The following is a 10,499-nucleotide window of genomic DNA, read 5'->3' on the forward strand; positions in this document are numbered from 1 at the left end:
AAGGAAGGTTTCTAATAAAACTCATTTATTTGTTATAAAGAAAATAAAACACCTCACTAACTAAGAAAAGTTAATTGTTACATTTTTGAAGGTAATTCGGGCCGGCTATCTTTCAGCCGGACCTTGCTGGAAAGAGAACAAAGGAAAAAGTGTGTGAAGAAGGAATGTGGGTGGATGGACATGCGTAGTAGCTTACTGATAAGAAGTTGGCAAAGCTACGGAGAGTCTGACAGTCCAGAAATAATGAGCTCAGCTGGTAAATAAAATAACGCAGTGACATTCCCCTTCTTTGCCAGTTGAGCGAATATCAGTTCATCATCAAATAAGGCACATCTTCTCACGCAGATACTCGTGTTGAGCTGCTGGAAGTGGTTTGTTGAGCATATCAGCAATTTGATCATGTGTAGATACATACTGCATTTTGACAAAACCTTTTTTCACTAAATGTTTTATGTTTTGGTAACGAATGTCAATGTGTCTGGACCTAGAACCTGTAAAATGAGATTCAGAAATATAAACCACCGATTCATTGTCTTCCATCACGGTGATCGGTCGGATCGGGTGTGTCCAGATATCTGTGACTAAAGCATCAAACCAAGTTAGGGAATTACATGCATCTGAAACACAAGCATATTCAGCTTCAGTAGATGAACAAGAAACAAAATTCTGTTTACGTACTTGCCAATAAACAGGACATCCATTTAAGAACATCATATAACCTGAAGTACTTTTGCGTGATTTCTTATCACTTGCCCAATCAGAATCTGCATAACAACATAATTCTGCATAATCAGTATGTGTTGGTTCTAACAATAACTTCAAATGTTTAGTGTATTTTAGGTATCTTAATAATTTCTTAATGCATGTCCAATGAAACTGTTTTGCCTTACCTACGTGTCGTGATAAGAGATTAACACTAAGTGCAATGTCGGGTCTGGTCCAACTACTAATGTACAATAGTGACCCTATGACTGAACGATAAAGTGTTTGATCCTCGAACTCAGGACTTTCTTCTTGTGTCAAGTTGTGAAAATCTGTTTGCATGGGTGTCTTTGTTGTGTTAGCATCTTTCATGTCGCAATGATGCAAAACTTGTTCAATTTTATCTTCTTGTGAAAGACTAAACCCCTTCTGTGTCTTTTCAATCTGAACACCTAAATAAGTGCTAATGTGACCTAATGATTTCAATGTGAAGTATCTCTGCAAAGCTTTGGCAAAAATTTCACTCATTTGCTTATTTGGACCAATATAAACAATATCATCAACATAAACAAGAACTATCTCATATGCATTGTTAGATCTTTTTGTGAACACGCACTCATCAGTTTCGGACTTAATAAAGCCCATTGAATTTAGTTTGTCAGTAAGACATAAATACCACATTAAACCAGATTGTTTCAGACCATAGAGACTTTTGTTTAGGAACCAGGTATCCCTTTCTTGCTGTCGGAATCCTGGAGGACTTCTCACGTAGATCTCTTCATCTAGGTCTGCATGTAGATAAGCCGTGTCAACATCAAACTGGAAAACTTCTAAACCAAGGATAGTTGCAGTTGCTAAAGCAATTTTTACACTCTCAGTTCTGACTGTCGGTGAGTAAGTATTTGTGTAGTCCTCAGGATAACGTTGAGCGAAACCCTGAGCTACAAGTCTGGCCTTGTACAGTGACTCACCATTTGGTTTCTTTTTGATTCTGTAGACCCATCGAGTGCCAATGACCTTTTTGTTTGCTGGAGGTTTTGCAGGTGTAAATACCTTAAGTTTCTTTAGACTGTCCATTTCAACCTGCATTGCATCATACCATTTGTCTTGCTCTGAATCAGGGAGATGCTTGATTTGTGTGAAATTATCAGGTGGAAGTGTGACATTGCAAATCAAAGGCAAGGGTGCTTTTGTCAGTTGCCAAGAATATCGTTGTGGAGGGATCCCTTTTGTGGCCCTCTTGGAACGTCTCGGAACAACTGTCCAGTCTTCTTCTGCTTCGTCCTCGTCCTCACTTTCGTCGCTAGCGTCAGCATCCGCGGCTTGCGAAGACGGAACATCGGGTTGAGAAGAATCAGTGGAATCTTGATCATCAATCTGCGTAACATCAGCAGTATCATCTCTGGGAAAATAAACTCCAGGATCATTGGAATGAATCCTGGACCAGTCAATGTCTTCCTCAAAATTAGCAGATTGGGAAATCACAATTACATGTTTAGAGTCAATAAATTTGCTCCACTTTGAGTTATCATCAATACCCATAAATCTCAGTCTCTTTGCTGTTGGACTTCCTTTTCTTCTTTGAGCTAAGGGAATGTTCACCATAGCATATGAACCAAAAATATGAATGTTTTTAAGATCAGGCTTGTAGCCATACAACATGAAGAAAGGAGTCTGATTTGTTACACTGCTCCAAGTACGGTTGACAATGTAATTTGCATACTTGATAGCTTCACCCCAGTATATCTTACCAAGGTTGGCGTCTTCTAGGAGACAACGCATCATGGTTTGCAGTACCCCTTGTCTTCGTTCTACGACTCCATTATGAGCCGGTGTGTAAGGCGCCGACGTCTGATGAATAATTCCATTCTTACGCATCCAGTCCTGGAAACGCTGAGACATGAACTCGGCACCACGATCACTCTGGATTCTGGCGATGCGAACTTGGTGTTGGGTAGAAACAAGGGTTGCAAAGTCTTTAAAGATCTGAAAGGTCTCTGATTTTTCTTTCATAGGATATACATATCCATATCTAGAGTAATTATCAACAATTGTTAGAAAATATTTTCTACCACCAAATGATGGCGGGAAAGGACCAACTATGTCAATGTGAACCAAATCAAAAATGCGTGTTGACAGGCGTGTAGCGCGTTTGGGAATGGCTGCTGCTTTGGATTTGGCCTTCTTGCATACAGCACAATCCAAAAACACCTTACACCCCTTTAGATCCAAACCTTTTGCGAACTCCGGCATCTTCCTAAGAACACGGAAACTGGCATGCCCCAATCTTCTATGCCATTTGTGGATACACCTGGAATGCAAAGGTTTACCTGTTAGTGAATTCTCAACATTAACATTTTTATGCGGAACCTCAGGCTTGCTCTGAGCAACCTGTTTACCAACTCTATTTTTGTTGGCTTTAGGAGCCTTAGGGGTAGCAACAGGATCTCTCTCTGGAGCATCTCTCTCTGGGCCTGTGCTCTGCCCTTTTGGAGTTTGCATACTTGCCTGTGTTTGTGTTTTAGGCTTTGGCTTTAAGTAATAAACACCACCAATTAATATGGTTTCAGCAACAATATCTCCATCTTTAACTATGTAACTTGCTTTTTCAAGGTGGTGAACTTGGAACTTTAACATTCTAGACAAGTGACACTGACTAAGCAAATTACTGGTTGCTGTTGGTATGTAATAAACATCAGGAATGAATGCATTGAGCTCTTCAATATAAACAGTTCCTTTTCCTTTGACCTGGCAAGGATGATTTGAAAAAGAATAAAGTTCACGTAGTTCTGGTTCAGGCTCGTGCATTTCTGTGAAAAGTTCCTTTCTGTAGGTAACATGCAATGCTGCACCACTGTCCAAAGTCCACAGGAGTCGTCTGTCGTACTCTGGTTGAGGTTGTGGATCATTGGTTAAAGCCAATGTGGCGAGTGGAGTTTGTGGATCACGCCGGGGACCACGACGACCTTGTCTACCGCCTCTGCCTCTGGAATCTGTTCCTCTGGGCTGGTATGTGACAGGAGCTGGAACTCGTTGGGGACAATCCCGGGTGGCATGTCCCACACGATCACAGGTGTTGCATCTTGGCGTCCTTGGAGCGTAGGTCCTTCCTCGGAAGGGGCGTCTAGCTGGAGCTCTTGATGCGGGTGGTCCTCTCAAATGTGGTGTGGCTAGCATGAATGCCTCTTCTTCAATTAAAAGTCTACAGACATTGTCCACTGTGCGTTGAGCAATTGGGACTTGGTTAATTTTTGTAACAGCATCTTTCCATTCATAATTCAAAGAGTTAATAATGATGCTGATCATTTGAATATCTTCAATGTTATGGCCTCTTTCTCTCAATTCTGTTCTCAGACCTTTCAGTTTGGTCAAATGTCCTCCAATTTGTTCACCAGTTTTCAATCTCGAACCGTGGAGTTCAGACATTTTTAGTTTTGACTCACCAGTTAGTGGAGAGACAGAAAGTGCCTGGTAAGGAGCCTGCACTTGGTACGCTGGCTGTGCTGGCAGAAATGCCTGTGGTATTTGCTGTGCCTGTTGTGGACCTAAAAATGGTCTTGGTTGTGCCATTGGAGGTGGGCCAGGAGGTGGCCCTATTTGCACTTGTGGCTGGGGCACATATGCAGGCATTTGTAGCTGCTGTGGCTGATGCACTGGAATCTGCTGTGTTCCAGTTGCCATTTGTGCTTGATCTGCAATATTGGCATGACCTGCTGGAGATGCAGTCATTTGCCTTTGCTTTGTTCCATCTAAAAGGACACCAACACCGCCAGGGGGTGTTTGAGTTTGGGCCTGTGGAAACACTTGTGGCATTTCAGCTTCCTGTAGTAAATTACTTTTGCCAGCAGATGGTGCTGCACCTTTGGGCAGCTTTGCATACGGGGCATTGTATGCTTTTGAGTAGGAGTGGTTATGTAAGACATGTGTAACTTGATCAGGGAGACTTTCATGTGACGTATGCAGTGCTCTTTGCCTTAATTGGCCTGACACAGAATCCACCAGGGGGAGTGTCTTTGGCTCTGAGCAAGAAGACAAGATGGCCTCTTTTGAAAATCTTAAGTTATCTCCCATATCTTGCTCAAGCATAGATATAGCCATTTTTGCCTGGGATAGCTGCTGTTCATAGAGTTTTATACGGTCACAATAGGCTTTCATGGCCAGCTGATCCAGGGTGAGCTTAGAGCTTCGAGGAGAATAATGAATTGTTTCTCTCTCTGCGTGGGAGGAATTTTGCTCAGCAGTGCTTGCACCGAGCTTTACAAATTCAGAAGGTTCTGGGGAGACTTTTTCAGAGCTTGGAAGATCAGAAGAAAATGTTACTGACCTCAGTCGTAAATCATCATCTTCAAAAACAGCTTCTGTCTTATCTCCGTCCATTTCTGTTCCCACGGCTTTTTCTTGTTCCAGGCGTGTGGCTGTAGTAAGGGGCTGGAAATCTGGAAACCTCCTGTCTGCCACCTCTTCGTTGGAAAGATCAATCAAATCATTTACGAAGAGTGGTCTTGGTTTCACTTTGCCTTTTTTCTTCTGTTTTGGCATCTCAGCAATATAATTAGCGTACCTCAGTAGCTAAAAACTAATTGCCTATGCGCTCTTATCAGAAGTAACAAAAACAAGGAAAAAGCCATAAATCAGACCATCCTCGTGCTATCAGAATGTCAGGGCATTTATTAATCCCATGTTTGGCTCTGGGACTAATTACCCTGGTTGGGAGGAGATGGATCGTGGCTTATCCTTGTTTCAATAATCTGAAAAGAAAACGCGAAGGAAGGTTTCTAATAAAACTCATTTATTTGTTATAAAGAAAATAAAACACCTCACTAACTAAGAAAAGTTAATTGTTACATTTTTGAAGGTAATTCGGGCCGGCTATCTTTCAGCCGGACCTTGCTGGAAAGAGAACAAAGGAAAAAGTGTGTGAAGAAGGAATGTGGGTGGATGGACATGCGTAGTAGCTTACTGATAAGAAGTTGGCAAAGCTACGGAGAGTCTGACAGTCCAGAAATAATGAGCTCAGCTGGTAAATAAAATAACGCAGTGACAGAGATTTTTAATGGCTATTTCTTATTTCCGTTTCGTATAACACTCCATGTGCTGACACGGGGACCTACGGATGAACTTTTCACTGCCTTTCGACATGGCCAACTTCGTTTAACCGTCTTCCCCTCAGCCCGTACTTTTTATTTCTGTTGATGATTGTCCTTTTGTTTTAGGATGGGAACGGCTGATTTGCGTCGTAATTTATTTCTGAAAGAGGGGACTGTTTCGGTTTCGCAGCAGAAATACGGGAAAGGAATCGGTTCTGAAATTTTAATGGAGCACCCAAAGGTTCTCTCCTCTTGTGGTTCTTCGTAAATCTATATTCCAGGGTTGTTGTTTTTTTGTGCCAAACAGGTTGAAAGACTTTAAACTTTGCTGCAAGGGGTTGGCAGCTGGCAGCCTCATGCTCCGGTCTGCCCAAGTTTTGTGACCAGCTTTTACACATGTAGATGGAGCAAGATAGGAAGGGGAGGAAATAGCAGCCAAATGTTCAAATTCCGATAGATTGGAGATCGCTATTCCTCCATTAGTTGTGTTTGTGGGGCAGTGTATCCCCCCATGCAGGTAATCCTCGATTTACCACCACAACTGAGCTTAAAATTTCCGTTGCTAAGCGAGACAGCGGTCAAATGAGTTTTGCCCCATGTTTTACACCCTCTCTTGCCACAAGTTGACAAGTCGGTCAGCCGGTTGTTAAGTGAATCTGGCTTTCCCAATGACTTCGCTTGTCAGAAGGCTGGAAAAGAGGATCACGGGACACCGCCACCATCGTAAATGTGAGTCGGTTACTGTAAGTGAAAAATCTGTATAAGTCCGGGGTTTTTTTGTGTATCATTGTACCAAAAATGAATAGTCATTCATGAAAGGTGGTAAATTGAGGATTACCTGTATTTGCAGAAGAAAATGGGCATTGTCTGGCACCCTTGTACACACAGGGTATAAATGGCTTAGATCAGGGGTCTCCAACCTTGGCAACTTTCAGACTTGTGGACTTTAACTCCCAGAGCAAAGCTGGCTGAGGAACTCTGGGAGTTGAAGTCCACAAGTCTGAAAGTTGCCAAGGTTGGAGACCCCTGGGCTACAGTCTCAGAGCTAGGCACGGTACAAAACCATGTAAATAAAGAATTGGAGCCAATCTTTTGCACGTGTGTAACAGCTGCCTCTGGGCGATGCGATCTGAGCATTGGAAGGGCACCCCAAGGGCAAATGGCCGCTCTGCCAGGCCTTGGCAAGGCGCATTGTGCATCACAAGTTCTCTGAAATTTTGGAGCGATCAGTCAGGGTTTGGGCTGTGCTGCAAGAAGACCAGATAAAAAAAAGAGGGGCTGCTGTGTCGGGTGGTCCCGCTTGGCGAGAGTTTTGGAGAAAAACGGGAGAATTTGGGTCTAGTTTTGTGAGCCCGGGATCTGTGACTTACTCCCATGTTTGTGTGTGAACGTGAGTCCGGGGCAATGTTTTTTTTTTTTGTTTGTTTGTTTTTTGTTTCCCCAGGATGGGTGGACACTCCCATGTGCAACGGAGCAGGAACTGGTCAAACTGGTTTTTTTTTTTTTTACTGGCCAACTAATAATGCATTTGCACCCGGCACTTGGCTGGGCTTTACCGAAATGATTACATTGAAGAGGGCTGTCAGCTGCCCCATCGCACAGAATAAAAGCTGCATTTGGGATTTTAGCGAGCGTTTTGTCTTTTGTTTTGCAATAAACGGGGGGGGGGGCTTCTCTGGCTGAGGCCGTGAGCAGGTGGGTTCCTATCACAGGATTCTGGTCATTAATAGTCAGATATGTTAACTAGGCAGCCGCTATTGTGCGTCGCCTGCTGGGTCACGCTCACCCGCGCTTTTCGGAGGCAGAGGTTTCTGTAGAATCTCGCCCTTTTCGAACCTGGGCATCCGTGGTTCCTGCCAGTCCTCTGTTCTATCCCGCATTCTGGAGAGCTGTTGAGTTTTCCTCTTTTTTGAAAGAAAAGCAATGTTATTGAACATTTCAGTTGAAAAGATGAGAACTCGTGCCAGCTGAAAAAAGGAACAGAAAAAATAGTGCAGAAAACAAAAATATATATAGTTAAAAGAGGAAAAATACATAAAGAAACGGCTTCCCCCTTCATCACAAGTATGAACACATTTTTTTTTAAAAAAAATGATTTATATGCCGCCCTTCTCCGGGGACTCAGGGCGGCTTACAATGCGTTAAGCAATAGCCTTCATTCTTTTGTATATTTTATACAAAGTCAGCTTATTGCCCCCACAAACTGGGTCCTCATTTCACCTACCTTAGAAAGGATGGAAGGCTGAGTCAACCTTGAGCCTGGGGAGATTCGAACCAGCAGAAATTGCAAGCAGCTGGTGTTAATCACAATGCTATCAGTCTGCTGAGCCACCAGGCCCATTTAGGGAACTTAATATCACCTCTTAAAATAAAGAAATGACCTCTTCTTCTCAAATCTCTCTTTTTTTTTTAATCTATAAACAAATCCTTAAAAGCCAATCTTGATGCCAGGAAAAGTCCATGAAATGTTGCTGGAGATAATATATTTATTTTAAACTTGATCAAATAAACCAACTTTATATTCATAAATATTAATATTAGTCCTTAAAAGTTCCTTTTGCTAAGGATTGAAGAAACTCATCTGAGCAATTAAACTTGCCATCTGAAAGTTCCAAATATCCGAAAAAAAGTTAAGCAATTTCCAAAAGATAATAAAAAAGGAAGTATGCAGCAGTGTCAAACCTGGTTTGAGTAGGTTAGCTTATTCCCTCATCTCCCAGAGCACGAAACCCGTAACAGACCGCTTTCTTGTGGTCTCCTTGGGAGGAGCAACTGTTTGGAGTACATGTGGGCGATCTCAAGCCCTCTCCCTTGTCCAGAGAGGAATCCTGAAGAGTCAAATCCCTCCATCATTCCTTTATCATGATTGCCTGCTCGGCTGTGAGTTTTTCATGTATGGCATTTGGGGTTACAGAAAGGCAACTCGAGAGAGATCTTTCTGATGTAAAACCAAGCAAATTTTCCATATTGCTGGGGCTCAGCTGCAGCTCCTTGCCTGCCTACCTTCCTTCCCCAGCAGCTGAAGGGCAGGAAGACTGAGAAACTGGCAGGTTGCCCGCCTGTTCGTGACAACAAAATGCAAGGCTTTGAGACACAGGGAAAAACCATCATTGTCTTAGCTTGCCCCTCCTGACGCTTGTAGGGAAGGCATGCGTAGGTAGCAAGGAAGGGAACCTGGAGTCCTGACAGCAGGTAGGAGATGTGGGCACACAGCCCTGGCACTTTGCCCTGTGGCAGTGTTTGTTTTTCTCAGAAAACGGATCTGGACAAGGAGGAAGAGGGCCTCGATTTGGCAAAGGCCCATAAGGCACTATTGTTTCCAAACAATCTGGGTCTATTTCTCTCAAGGATCTTCCAACCCAGGCTGGGTCAAGGCAAGGGGACACCTGGCAGGGATTTCAGGAACACAGCTTTAACATTAACAGAGTTGGAAGGGACCTTGTAGGTCATCTAGTCCAACCCCCCACCCAAGCAGGAGACTACACCACGTCTGACAGATGGCAGTCCGGTCTCTTCTTGAAAGCTTCCAGGGATGAAGCTCCCACAACTTCTGAAGCTTGAAGAATAAAATTACAGAACCTTGAAAATCTATGCTAGTTTCTTCCTGTTTCCAGTTATACTAAATAAAGTCAAGACAAGGTTATTTTCAGCCTTTTTTCCCCTCACTTTTCACGCAATACCTGAACGGTACAATCTCCAAGGCTCTCTACTGCTCTTTGCTGCCTTCCCCAAGAGATCAACTCTCCATTCCTTTATAAATGATCCTCGGAATCGGATCCTATCGCTATCTGACTTGCATCTCAAAGTCCTGTGGCCAATTTGAGATGTTAATTTCTGAAGGTTCAGACCGAGAGCAGCCCAGAGGATCAAAAATAATTTTGCTCTGAGAGACAGAGGGACTAAATATAGGTAGTCCTCGCTTAACGACCAGTCGCTTAGCAACTGTCCAAAGTTACGACCGACCACCCCAGAAATATTTATGACCTGATTTTGAAGTTTCAATGGCTGCACACACTGTGGTCATGGGATTGCCTTCTGGGTGCCTGATAAATTTTCGGTCATTTGCAGAACCCCATAGTCACGTGACCATAATTTTTGATGGTTTTGTTTTTTAAATTTGATTTATATGCCGCCCTTCTCCGGAGACTCAGGGCGGCTTACAGTGTGTTAAGCAACAGCCTTCATCCTTTTGTATATTTATACAAAGTCAGCTTATTGCCCCCACAAACTGGGTCCTCATTTCACCTACCTTAGAAAGGATGGAAGGCTGAGTCAACCCTGAGCCTTGGCGAGATTCGAACCAGCAGAAATTGCATGCAGCTGGTCTTAATAACAGGGTGCCTTAGACCACTGTACTATCAAGACTCTTTTGCCAGTTTCCCACATTAATTTCCACTGTCTGGCAAAATAGGCCCCTTGAGGAAAATGGGTTTGCTTAACGACTGCCACAGAAAAGGTGACTTCAGAAATCAGGTATGGGCACATGGTGATCCACTGAATGACCACTATGGCTTGCGACTGTAAATCCAGGCTCAATTATGGCTGTAAGTTTGAGGACTACCTATAAAAGAAATACAATAATAAATCAAATTTCCCCAGAAGGGGAATTTTGATACCCTGAACCTCAAAAACAACACGCTAAAAAGCATAGGGCATCTTAATTGGATGGGTGGCTTCATTGAGCACTTTTTTTTATTTAGATTTGTATTG

Source organism: Pantherophis guttatus, chromosome 10, assembly GCF_059756535.1.
Source record: "Pantherophis guttatus breed Tessera chromosome 10, ASM5975653v1, whole genome shotgun sequence".
In the NCBI taxonomy this organism is placed as follows: domain Eukaryota; kingdom Metazoa; phylum Chordata; class Lepidosauria; order Squamata; family Colubridae; genus Pantherophis; species Pantherophis guttatus.